Source organism: Ochotona curzoniae, unplaced genomic scaffold (assembly GCF_017591425.1).
Source record: "Ochotona curzoniae isolate NIBS_2020 unplaced genomic scaffold, NIBS_Ocur_1.0 contig_2754, whole genome shotgun sequence".
Taxonomy (NCBI): Eukaryota; Metazoa; Chordata; class Mammalia; order Lagomorpha; family Ochotonidae; genus Ochotona; species Ochotona curzoniae.
This window is the reverse complement of record NW_024465582.1, coordinates 29,527,260-29,538,835: the sequence shown is the minus strand read 5'-3', so window position 1 is coordinate 29,538,835 and position 11,576 is coordinate 29,527,260. Positions and strand designations below refer to the sequence as shown.

The window sequence follows — 11,576 nt, the reverse complement described above, 5'->3', positions numbered from 1 at the left end:
GCTGGGAAGAAGTACTTGGGGAAAGCGCTTGCACCAGACTCCCTGGTCTGTGGCTGCAGGCTGGGTGTGTGCTTGCTCAGGGACAGGAAGTGACAGTGACATTTCAAAGGTACCACCCGAGAGCAGCTGCTTGGCAGCTCTCTTGGTGCTGCCTGCTGCACCGAGCCTTCTGGCTGGAATGCTGAGCTGCACTCCCGCCCCAGGCGAGCTTTTCCAGCAGCCAATAACCTTTTAAAATAGAGATCTTAAAAAACAAATAAAAAACAGAGAAAGGAAGGAGGAAGAGAAGGAAAGAAGGAAAAGAGAAATATTTTTTTAAAGTTGAGTTCTAAGTATGCCTCACTCCTGCTTAAATCCGTTTTCCTGGCTTTCGCTTACACTATTGAAAATAAAGACTAGACCCATGAGCCTGGCTTCCAGGCCCTATAGAGACAGTGTGTGCCCAGCTTTTCAACTGCAGTTGCTGCAGAAAACCTTCCACATTCTTTTGGTTCCAGGTTTCTCCCTCTGCCTGCGTCTGACAACCTTCTTCCACACATCCCCCTCCGATTCCTAAGCTCCCAGCAGGCACGTCAACTCCTTACTCCTGGTCTGAATGAAGTCTACCCATTTTTTTAGGTGTTAAATCTCACTTGTTTTTTTTTTTTAGGGAGGTCGCTTCTCAGCTACCCAGAGTATACCAGTTTCCTTGTTACATTCCTAGAATTCAATGTGCTGATTTTTATTTAATTATTAGGAAATATCTGTCTATTTGAAAGGCAGCATGATAGAAAGACAAGAGATATTTTTCATCTGTTGGTTTGTTCCTCCAACACCCACTGCGCCTCCTGGGGCTGGGTCCTACCAGAAACCAGGAACCAGAAACTCCATCTTGGTCTTCCACGTGAGTGGCAGGTATTTGGGGAATTGAATCAGCATTTGCCACTTCCCAGGCACGTTAGCCAGGAGCCAGATTGGAAGTTAAGTAGCTGGGACTCCAATTGGCACTCTGATGTGAGCTGTGAGCATCCCAAGAGGTGGCTTAACCCACTGTGCCAGGACACCTGTTCCTGTATTTAGACATTTAATGAAATACTTGCATGATCACCTGATTTACATTTGCTCCCCTCTTCCCCCGTGAAGACTGTAGGCTTTATTATACCAGTCAACTTTCGGTTACTTGAACTAAAATGTCTGGGAGAAGTTTTGTAGGAAGGAAGAGGTTTATTTATACTTAGGTTTGGGGGTTCATGACAGTCCAAGACTGGATAGTCTGGTTTATGTCTCTGGAGAGGCTGGAGGAAGGGGAGGCATGATTACAGGGTGAAAAGAGTAGGAAGTGAACCCGAACTTCAGATAAGTAAGTGACCATCCCTGGAGAGCCCCCCTTGCAAGGGCAAGCCACCAGCGACTTAAAGGCTTGCCACTGGGCCCATCATTCGATCACATCTGCTCTTAATTTATTAACAAATAACATAAGACTTTGGGAGACACACCCGGGAGACACAGGTCTTTGGAGGACGCCCGGACTGTTATCCAAAACTGTAACATCCGGGATGGCCAGGAATGTGCCTATCTGGCGTAAAATTCTGTTGGCTGTGCCTAACATGGCCTTGCACAGAGTAAACATCCAAAGGCTATTTGCCCAGTCAATACAGAAATGCAAACAGAAGGTGTGCTTGTCTTTTGTGTTCAGACTGGACCGGATATCATGGAATAGGAGGATCAATAACACAAGGCCTTTTTTTTCACCTGTCCTAGTTGGTAAAGGACTCAGATGCAGGAGCTAGGTCAGTAGAGATAAGAACTTCACTGTTCCCACTGAAAAGAAACCGGAGGAGAAATAAATACCATTTTCTAGTAAAAGGAACAGAGAGCCCTGGAGAGAAACATTTGAGTCCAGCAAGAGGAGCTTGAAGCTCTGTAATAGTAGAAATGAAGATGTGACTCAGGGACCAGTGTTGTGGCACTGTGGTTTAGGCATCTCCTATGCATGCCAGTTGGAGTTCCACCTGCTCTACTTCTGATCCACCTCTCCACTAATGAATCAGGGCAAGCAGCAGAAGATGGTCCAAGTATTTGGGCCCCTGCTACCTGTGTGGCAGACCTGGATGGAGTCCCAGGCTTCAGGTTTTATCAGGGGTTGGGCTGATGTGGCCAGAGTGAGCCAGTGAATGTAAGAATATAAGATTCTCTTTCTCTCTCTTTCTCTCTCTCTCTCTCTCTCTCTCTCTCACTCAACTCTGCCCTTCAAATAATCTTCAAAAATATGTCATAATTAAAACAAAGAATTCATGAGTCCACAATGAAACTCAAAAAGCAGGTAAGAGAGATATTTGGTCTAGTTCTTAAGATGCTGGTTAGCATAAATGTGTCCCATTTAGGAGTGCTTGGGTCCAATATGTGGTTCTGGCTTCTGCCTCTAGCAGACCCCAGCAGGCAGTGGTGACTGTGGGAGTTAGTTGGGTGCCTGTTTCCTACATGGAAGGTGTGGATTGAGTGTTTGGCTCCTGGCTTTCACACTGCCCAACCCCAGCTGTTATAGGTATTTGGGGAGTGATCTAATTGATGGAAATTTTCTTTCTGCCTCCCATAAATATTAGTATGTAATTTTTCTTAAAAACAAACAAACAAAACAACCAGGCAGCGGAGGGGAGAAGATTAAAGTTCCTCTTTATGAAAGATTGCCTGTTAAGAATGTAGTAGGTAGGGCTATACCATGGCATGGTAGGCTAAGCTACAGTCTGTAGTGCTGGCATCCTGTATAGGTGCCAGTTAAAGATCTGGCTGCTCCACTTTTGATCCAGGTCCCTATTTATGGTCCGGGAAAGCAGTGGAGGACACCTCAAGTCCTTGGGCCCCTGCAACCATGTGGGAGACCCAGAAGATGCTCCTGGCTTCAGGTTGGCCCAGCCCCTGCCATTGCTATCATTTGGGGAGTGAATTAATGGATGCAAGGCCTCTCTTTTCATGTCTCTTTTTCTCTGAAACTCTTTTATATGAAAATAAAATAAATCTTTTTAAAACTAGGTGTAATGATATTGGAAAAATTTAAATGTGGACCATATATTAGATAATATTGCTCTATGAATGTTAGAATTGCACATATAACATGGTATTGTTCTTGGGAGATACTTACTGAGTTAAGTAGATTCAGTGTTGCGTGTATGTGAAGTAGGGAAGCAAATTGACCAAAATCTTAACAATTGATGAATATAGATGGAAGAATAAATAGGTCCCATTGGATGGTTCCTTAAACGTTTCTATAGGCTTAGAATATTTTTCAACTAAAATTTTGGATGGGTAAATGCTTAGGTGAACATGGCCTTTGGTTTATTAGCTAAGTAGACTTCTGGAGATTTCCCCTTACTCAAATTAGACATGCTTACCTTGTCATGGTCAGGCCTGGACAACCACAGCTCTCACCTGACCTTGGCCTCCCAATGCCCAAGGCCTGGTGGTACTAAACACATGCTCCCCAGTCACAGGACCGAATGGGTAGGCCCTGCAAGCTTATCCCTCACAGAGAACCCGGAAGGATCTGAGCTATGCATGCCCTGTTTGATCTCCTAAACTCCCTATTCAGAGAAGTTAACAAGGCCAGAAATATTTCTCTGGGTCAATGGCTTTCAAACTAGATTGCATATTAGAATCCATTGGGAATCCTGTGCCCACACCAGCACAATGAAATCACAGTCTGTGGAGGTGGAACACGGGCATCAGGCGTTAGGTGATCCTAAGGGGATGGCAAGCTTGGGAATCACTGTTCGAAGGAAGTCTCTCCCTATGTTATGTGAGAAAGAATAGAATAAACATTCATTCTCATCATCAGTCAAGGAAGAAAAGAAAGCATTTACCCATGTGATCATCCAGCCCCTACCCTTCCAGCGTCTGCCCTTGGTTCTGTGGACTCCTCCTCCCATTTCCAAGGAGGTGAGAATAGGAAAGGCCCACGAGTGGAAGACTGCTGTCACACATTTCAGTGTTGTGGCAAGTGAGGGCATTCGTTGGTCATGCTAGAGAACGGGAAGTCTGTAGTGTGTTCAGTGCAGTAGGCTTTGGTTAAAGGTGTTGGGAATCTGTAATTCCTCCTATTTCCATTTACAAGGGGAGCACGTGTTCTTGGTTCCCCCCACAAACTTATTTACTAATGAAGTTTGGAAATAAGCCTGATAGTTGGCCCTTTCCCCATATCATTAGTCTGTTTTTGCACCAGGAACATACTCTGGATTACTAAAGCTTTCTTGAAGTCAGATAGTGTTCCTCCTTCAACTTTGTTCTTCCTTTTAAAGGTGGTTCTTGGCTTATAGAGATCCTTTGTATTTCCTTATGAATTTCATTTTATGATACTTTCATTTCATCACTCATCTTTCAAAACAGGGATCTGAAATCACAATTGCTAGTCTGTGATCCCCTGAGCTGGACCACTCCAGTCACCTGAACACTTGTTAGAAATGGGAGTTCTTGGGTTCTAATTAAGTCCTTTTGAATAGGAAGCTCTGGGGGTATAGCCCAGTCATCTGTTTCAGCAAGTCTTGTAGGCGATCCTCCCATGTTCTGAAAGATTAGGAGTCTTTTTAAAAGAAAATGATGATATATTTATGACACCTAAACATTTAAACTATATTCTTGCTCATCCTTAAATAACTCCTTGAATTCCAATTGTCTCGTGATTATTCTACATTCTTTTTCTTTTCTATTGTCTTGATAGTTCAGTGTACCATGAATCAAGTATATCCACACACTGTAACTGATATTTGTCCTTTAAATCTCTTGGCAGCTCTCCCACCATTCTTTACCCTTGCCCTTCCCCTTTTTGCAATTACAAACATCCCATCACTTATAAGAATTTCCCACAATGCAAACACACCCACCTCTACCCCATACTCTTCCATCTTGTGCATTTTCTGTAAGTTGATAGTTGAGTCTTTTTTTAAAAGCGTCTTTCTTTTTTTTTTTTTTTAGGATTTTTTTTTTTAATTGTAAAGGCAGATTCACAGAGAGGAGAGACAGAGAAAGATCTTCCATTCCCCAAGCGGCCACAATGGCCAGAGCTGAGACAATCTGAAGCCAGGAGCCAAGAGCCAGGAGCCAGGAGCTTCTTCCTTGTCTCCCATGCAGGTACAGGGTCCCAAGGCTTTGGGCCATCCTCTGCTGCTTTCCCAGGCCACAAGCAGGGAGCTGGATGGAAAGTGGAGCATATGGGACATGAACCAGTGCCCTTATAGAATCCTGGCACCTGCAAGGCGAGGACTTTAACCTATAGACCATCATGCCAGGCCCGATAGTTGAATCATAACAGGGAGGTATGGTCAGGTCTTGGCTCCACGGAGGGACAGGTAAGAATTCTCAGTCGATGGAGTTGTGATTCTTTCTTCTTAGAAAGCTCCTGGGAAATCCTTGCTTCTGAGTGTCTGCCCTGTAACTTCGTGATAACTCCAGGCTCTGCCCACGCCTCTACTTTCATTATATCTCCTCTGCATCTACCTTCTTGGTTTCTGCTTTTCTGGCCCTGCATGAAGACCCGACTCCATTCTCCTTATGACCCCTGCCTGCATTCCTCTAAAATGCAGCTTCCGAAGGCTTCAGCTTCCAGCATACAACGGGCTAGAGCCACAGTCCTCTCAGGTCTGGCCAGGAACACATTTTGGCAGGGCCAGCAGAACTGCACCTGCAGCTCTAGGCTTGCCTGTAAAAGACCATCAGATGCTATAATCCTTCTCCCAGTGCTGTCCCATCCAGGAGAAGCTACTTACTGGAGATATGAAGTCAGGCCCTGGCAATCATTATATTTTTTTCAACATATTTTTATGTTTAAATTTTTTTTGGAATGATAAAGAGATTGAGAGAGATTGATTTTCCATTTGCTAGTTCTCACCCCCAACGCCCACAAGTCGGGGCTGAGCCAGACTGAAGCCCAGAGCCAGGATCTCACCCTGAATTTCTCATATGAACGACAGGGACTCAAGTACTCCAGCCGTCACCTGTTATGCTCAAGGTCTGTAGCAACAGGACACTGGAGAGGAAGCAGAAATGTAACTTGAGCCCAGAGACTCCCATCTGGTTTAGAGGCCTCTCCAGTGACAGCCTAACTTCTGCATCAAACCTCAACCTCGTGTTGCTTTGGTGAGTGAGTCTCCAGGGTTCTGGAGTGTAGACAGGTTTAGGGACCATTTCCTAGTGAACTCTGGGGAGCCACACTCTTTGTTAATCCCTCTGAGAAATGGAATCAAGCCACGATGCTACCAAGTAATTCCAAGCACATGCCAGTTAGGGAATTTTTAGAGAAAAACCAGGAAATGCAGTTAGATGGCTTTCAACATCTAGAAGTCTCTCCGGTTTTGAATGAACAGGGAACAGCTTCAATTGATATAAAAAGCCCGGGTTGAAACTGCATGTGTGTTTTTAGCACTAAATAAAACCCTTTAATTTCCCCTGTCTCCTCTACTTTTCCAGGTTGGCTTTTGGGATACAGTGTAGATGGACTAAGTTCCTGGCTGTTTGTCACTTGGCCCCTGTTGCCTCTCTGATCTGGAGTAAGGTCGTTCTTGTTTCTCTCTGTCTCTCTCTCTCTCTTACTGTGTGAAAGATCTGGGCTAGTTATCTTTGGAGAATGGAGAATGGGGGTGGCATAACAGCATCTGTTCAGATAGTGACCATCTTTTATTTCAAGAAGTTGCATAGCTGGATTCAGAGCCAAGGCCACTCCCATTACACCACAAAACCACACAGGTGCAGGGTGACTCTTAATGTTTTGTTTCTTGACCTGGATGCCAGTTAAAAGGATATGATTAGTGTGTGAAAATTTAGTGAACCATATACAGATTCTCTGGGTGCTTTTCTGTGCATAGTCAAACACAGAATCACCAAATTTTGGTCAACAATGGACCTGGTATATGCTGGTAGTCCCATAGATTATAATAGACCTGGGAAATTAATATTGCCTATTGATATTATAAGGACAATTGTTTTACAATTACCCTCTGTAGTTAACACAGTAGCATGCTTTCAGATTTGTAGCCTAGAAGCAATAGGCCGTACCACAAAGGCTGGATGTTTAGGAGGCAGAATCTAGATTTCTGTAAGAAAAGTTTAGAATGTTCACACACTGACAAAATTGTGACATGGCAGATTTCTTAGGAGGGAACCCTGTTGTTTAGTGATGCAAGATTTGTATGTGTTATGGTGAAAAAAAATATTGTTACAGATGTACTGCTTGGGGTGCCCTGATGGTGACACATGTGGGACACATGTGGGAGACAGGAAGGACCCTGGAAATCTTTGTGCCTTCCTAAAACTGTTGAGAAAAAAAGTCTTTTAAGATGGCAAATGATTTTTACTGCAGAGAATTTATCAGATTCCAAGTGTTTCAAATGATCAAATGAGAAGCAAAGAGTTGAACAATCACGAAAACCTTTGAAAAGTAGAAGAATCTGTACCACAATAAAGAAAAAGAACATAAAATATGTGGTTATCGTCATCAGCAAAGACAAAAGCTTGATGCAGTTTTGTTGTGTGGGTCCTAGGCTGTTTGAGTTACTGGGCTCTGAACAAAAATAATCACAGCAGTGTTGCAGCGGAACACAACAGCCCTTGTTGACTATGTTGAGTGTCACACACAGACAGACTCGCCTTGTTCCCCAGCTGCGTGGGCCTCCCGGTCCCAGCTTCGTCCTATTTCTGGCTTGCTCTTGCAGATCACCGTGTCACTGCTGGTTCTGAGTTCTGCCTGGGCTTGTGGTCCATGGGCCTCACCTTCCAGGACCTCTGCTGTTGTCGCCTGAAATAGGCAATCCCTTGTTCAATGTCTTGCCCTACAGGAGACAATGCCTGCCGTGGGCACCTGGCAGTTAAAATTTTTGAAAGTTCTCGGTGTTCCTTACTTCTCAAGCCTAACCTTTTCTTTTTCACATTGATTTTTTTTTGCCAGTTGGAATAAGTACATTTCCTACTTCGGGATATATCCTTTTTAAAACGCAGATAGGTTGATGCCAATTTTGAGATGTCTTCTAATACTGAGCAGAGGTGCCTGGACTTAATCATTTGACTACATTTATTGGCTAGCCACCAGACCAGTCACAGTCACAGGAAAGCACTTTGAGAATTTCATGACAACATGGGATTCAAAGATTTATTTTACTGCAAAAACATTTGAGATCCATGCTTATAAAGGGTATTTAAAAGTTTGGTGGAAAATGAGCTTTATTTAAAAAAATTATGCATGTATTTCAGGGTTTTTTACATCAAACTAAGCTTTGTATTTGAAGATTTATTTATTTTTATTGGCAAATCAGAGTTACAGAGAGGAGAGAGACAGAGAGAAAGATCTTTTGTTTGTTGGTTCACTCCCCAAGTGGACACAATGGCTGGATCTAAGCTGAACCAAAGTCAGATACCTGGAGTTTCTTCCAGGTCACCCACGCGGGTGCAGGATCCCAAGGCTTTGGGCAGTCCTGGACTGCTTTCCCAGGCCACAAGCAGGGAGCTGAATGGGACGTGTAGCAGACAAGACATGAACTGGCACCCATTTGGGATTCTGGCACATGCAAAGTGAGGACTTTAGCCTCTAGGCTACCATGGCAGGTCCACCAAAACAGGCGTTGAATTCCATATTCCATGAGCTTTTTAGAGTACCTTTCTTTGTGGTGGTTTATGGTTCTGCTGATCAAAAACTTGAATCTAATGTCTTTCAAGAATGAAATGGAGAAGATCTTAGATGGCTACCCAGGGCTTAAACCTCCAGGGATGCAGCTCAGATGGGCTCAGGCTCTAACAGACTGAGCACAGGGAGAGCTGAAGGATTGCAGTGAGTGAAGTGCCAGGGATGGACAGACGCTACTAACCCAGGGGGAGGCAGCAGAACTGAAGGCCTAGGAAACAGGTGGCTCAGGCGCTTCACTGTGGTCGCATGCATTGCCGCAATGGAGGGTTCCCCTGTTCTCTCCACACTCTTCTTCTCTGAGTCCTGTTTATAGGGCTTCAGCTTCTCCAGGAGGATCCTGTCCTCTTAAGTCTAGTGTTCCCAGCCGTGGATCGTCTCTATTTGGATGTGTCACTGTCAATTAAATGGTACATGTCCAGACCCCCACTACATTGGACCGCTGGCTCTAATGAGGAGGGATAGTCCCGTGAGTAAATGGCATTGTCCAGGTATGACGAGTAGATCAGGGCACGAACGTGTTGAACTAGGCATGTTAAACGGGTTGCCAGGCTCACTTATGTGCTGGATATCATTCTCTTGTACACCGGCATCTTTGGTGGGAGTTATAAATCCAGGGCTTCATCACGATTAGACTTCTGTACATGTCAGGAATCTTTGGAGCTGCTAGTAGTTAACCAAAGCCACAAATCACTATGGAATTTAATGACCTGTATAAATGAACATTATAAAGAGGCTACCTGAGTGATTCTTTCGCCTAGTAGAGCCTGGGTTACTTTTCCCCCCACCACGCTCCTTTTTGCTTACCCAGGCACTTCCTATTTCATTGTGGTTAATGGTGCAATCTTTGTGCTAATTTCCCAGATGTCAGTGAAATAGTCTTTGATCTTCTCCTTCATCCCTTAAGCTAGTGACTTATCAAGAACTAATATTTTGTCTATTCTTGCCACTGCCGGGTAGGCACTAGAAAAAGTGTTGGAGACTTTTGTATAAAAAAGTGGATTGGTTTTTCATTGTTCTATAAGAAATTACAACACATTCCATGATTTTTAAACACCTGCTTGTTACTACGCAACTCCGTAGGTGAGAAATTCGGCATGGGCGACTGCCTCTCTTTTCAGTGCTTCAGGTTATCAGGAGGGACTGAAATCAAGACAGAAGCCAGGCAGGGTTCTCCTGTGAAAGCTCCTGATGGCAAAACACTCGACTTCCAAATGCTTGGAAATAAAGCTCCTGGGGGAAAAAGTTTACTTATAAGCAATACTTGAATGATGGTGCAGCCAGCTGTGCTTCACATCTCTATCTTCTCTGCAATCAGCCAGCCAGCATGTCCTTCTTAAGAGGGGTCACATGATTCAGTGAGGCCCAGGTAGGCAAAGTCCTTCATCAAAACCTCAGATAGGAACCTGACTTACATGCGCACAATGTCGTCACGCACACTCTATTTTAGAGTTTGGTTGAATACCCGGAGGAAGGTCTGTGTACATCAGGAAATAGGAATCTTTGGGGATGTCATGGTTAATTTTAGGTGGCAATTTCATGGGGCCTGAAGTGTCACTGGGTGTCCCTATATGTGGTCAAAAGTTACTCTAGATATTTTTTTTTTATTACTATTTTTTTAAAGATTTATTTTTTATTTTTATTGAAGAGGCGGATATACAGAGAGGAGAGACAGAGAGGAAGATCTTCCGTCCGATGATTCACCCCCCAGGCGGCCACAACAGCTGGAGCTGACCCAATCCAAAGCCAGGAGCCTCTTCCGGGTCTCCCACGCGGGTGCAGGGTCCCAAAGCTTTGGGCCGTCCTCGACTGCTTTCCCAGGCCACAGGCAGGGAGCTGGATGGGAAGTGGGGCTGCCGAGATTAGAACCGGCACCTATATGGGATCCCGGGTGTGCAAGCGAGGACCTTAACCACTGCGCCATCACGCTAGGCCCTACTCTAGATATTTCTGTACTGGTGCTTTTGATGAGCTTAGCGTTTCAATCAAGGAACACAGTACAGCACATTGCCTCTCCTTCTGTAAGTGGGTCAGTTGAAAGTCTGAGGAAAACACCAGGCTGACCCTTCCTGACCAAGACGGGATTTCTAAGAGCCGGCAGGTGAGTTGCACCAGTTAGAGTCCCAGCTGCTCTGCTTCTGATCCAGCTCCCTGCTCCTCTACCTGGGGAGACAGCAGGTGATGTCTTGTACCAGGGTCCCTGCCACCCAGGTGGGAGGCTCATGTGCTGTTCTTAGCTTTGGTCTGGCCCGACACCAGCTGTTTGCTGTCGTTTGGGGAGTAAACCTGAGGATGGAAGATCGATCTCTCTTTCCATTGCTCTTCCATACATATTAAAAAAAGAAGGAATTCCTCCTTGCTAAGAGTCTGAAACTGGCATATGAGGTTGTTTCTCTTGCTTCATACTGGTCTTTAGGTTGCCGGCCTTTATGCTGGAACTACACCATTGGGAAGGGTTCTCTGGCCTTCAGACTTGCACTGTGCCTGAAACACAGCCTTGTCTGGGCTTCCAGCTTGCTGACCACAGATCTTGGTCACCATCAGTCAGCTTCACCATCCCACAAGCACATTTGCCTTATGGCTAATCTCTATCACTGTCTATGATGTGATGATCTAGCTAAGTACCTTAGGGTTGTGCTTGCCACACAAAGATTTCTAAGAGCTTTACATCTATTTCCTCGCTTAAATCTTTCAACAACCCTATAGAACAGGTTCAGTTTTATTTCCATGGAACTGATGAAGAAACTGAGACCCAGGCAAGTTGGATCTTGCTCAGGATAGCACAACTATTCTCCAATGATGTTCTGTTCTCTGTGCAATTTCATAACTATCCTTAGGATTGTTTTCCCGTGTCTGGGAACTTCCTCCTTTGGGTCCTATGTTCCCCAGCAGCAGCAAAGTTAGCTTGAAGATTTTTTTCATCATGTCACTTTTCTAG

At 44.6% G+C, this 11,576-nt stretch overlaps 1 protein-coding gene across 1 annotated transcript in view; it reads left to right on the top strand.

Moving 5' to 3' along the window:
• The first annotated feature begins 2,207 nt into the window (after positions 1-2,207).
• Positions 2,208-11,576, top strand: part of DEPDC1B (DEP domain containing 1B) — a 77,072-nt gene continuing 67,703 nt past the window's right edge. The window contains exon 1 of the mRNA XM_040977578.1: positions 2,208-2,302. The gene's annotated coding sequence lies outside the window, so the exon portion shown is untranslated. The remainder of the gene's footprint in view (positions 2,303-11,576) is intronic.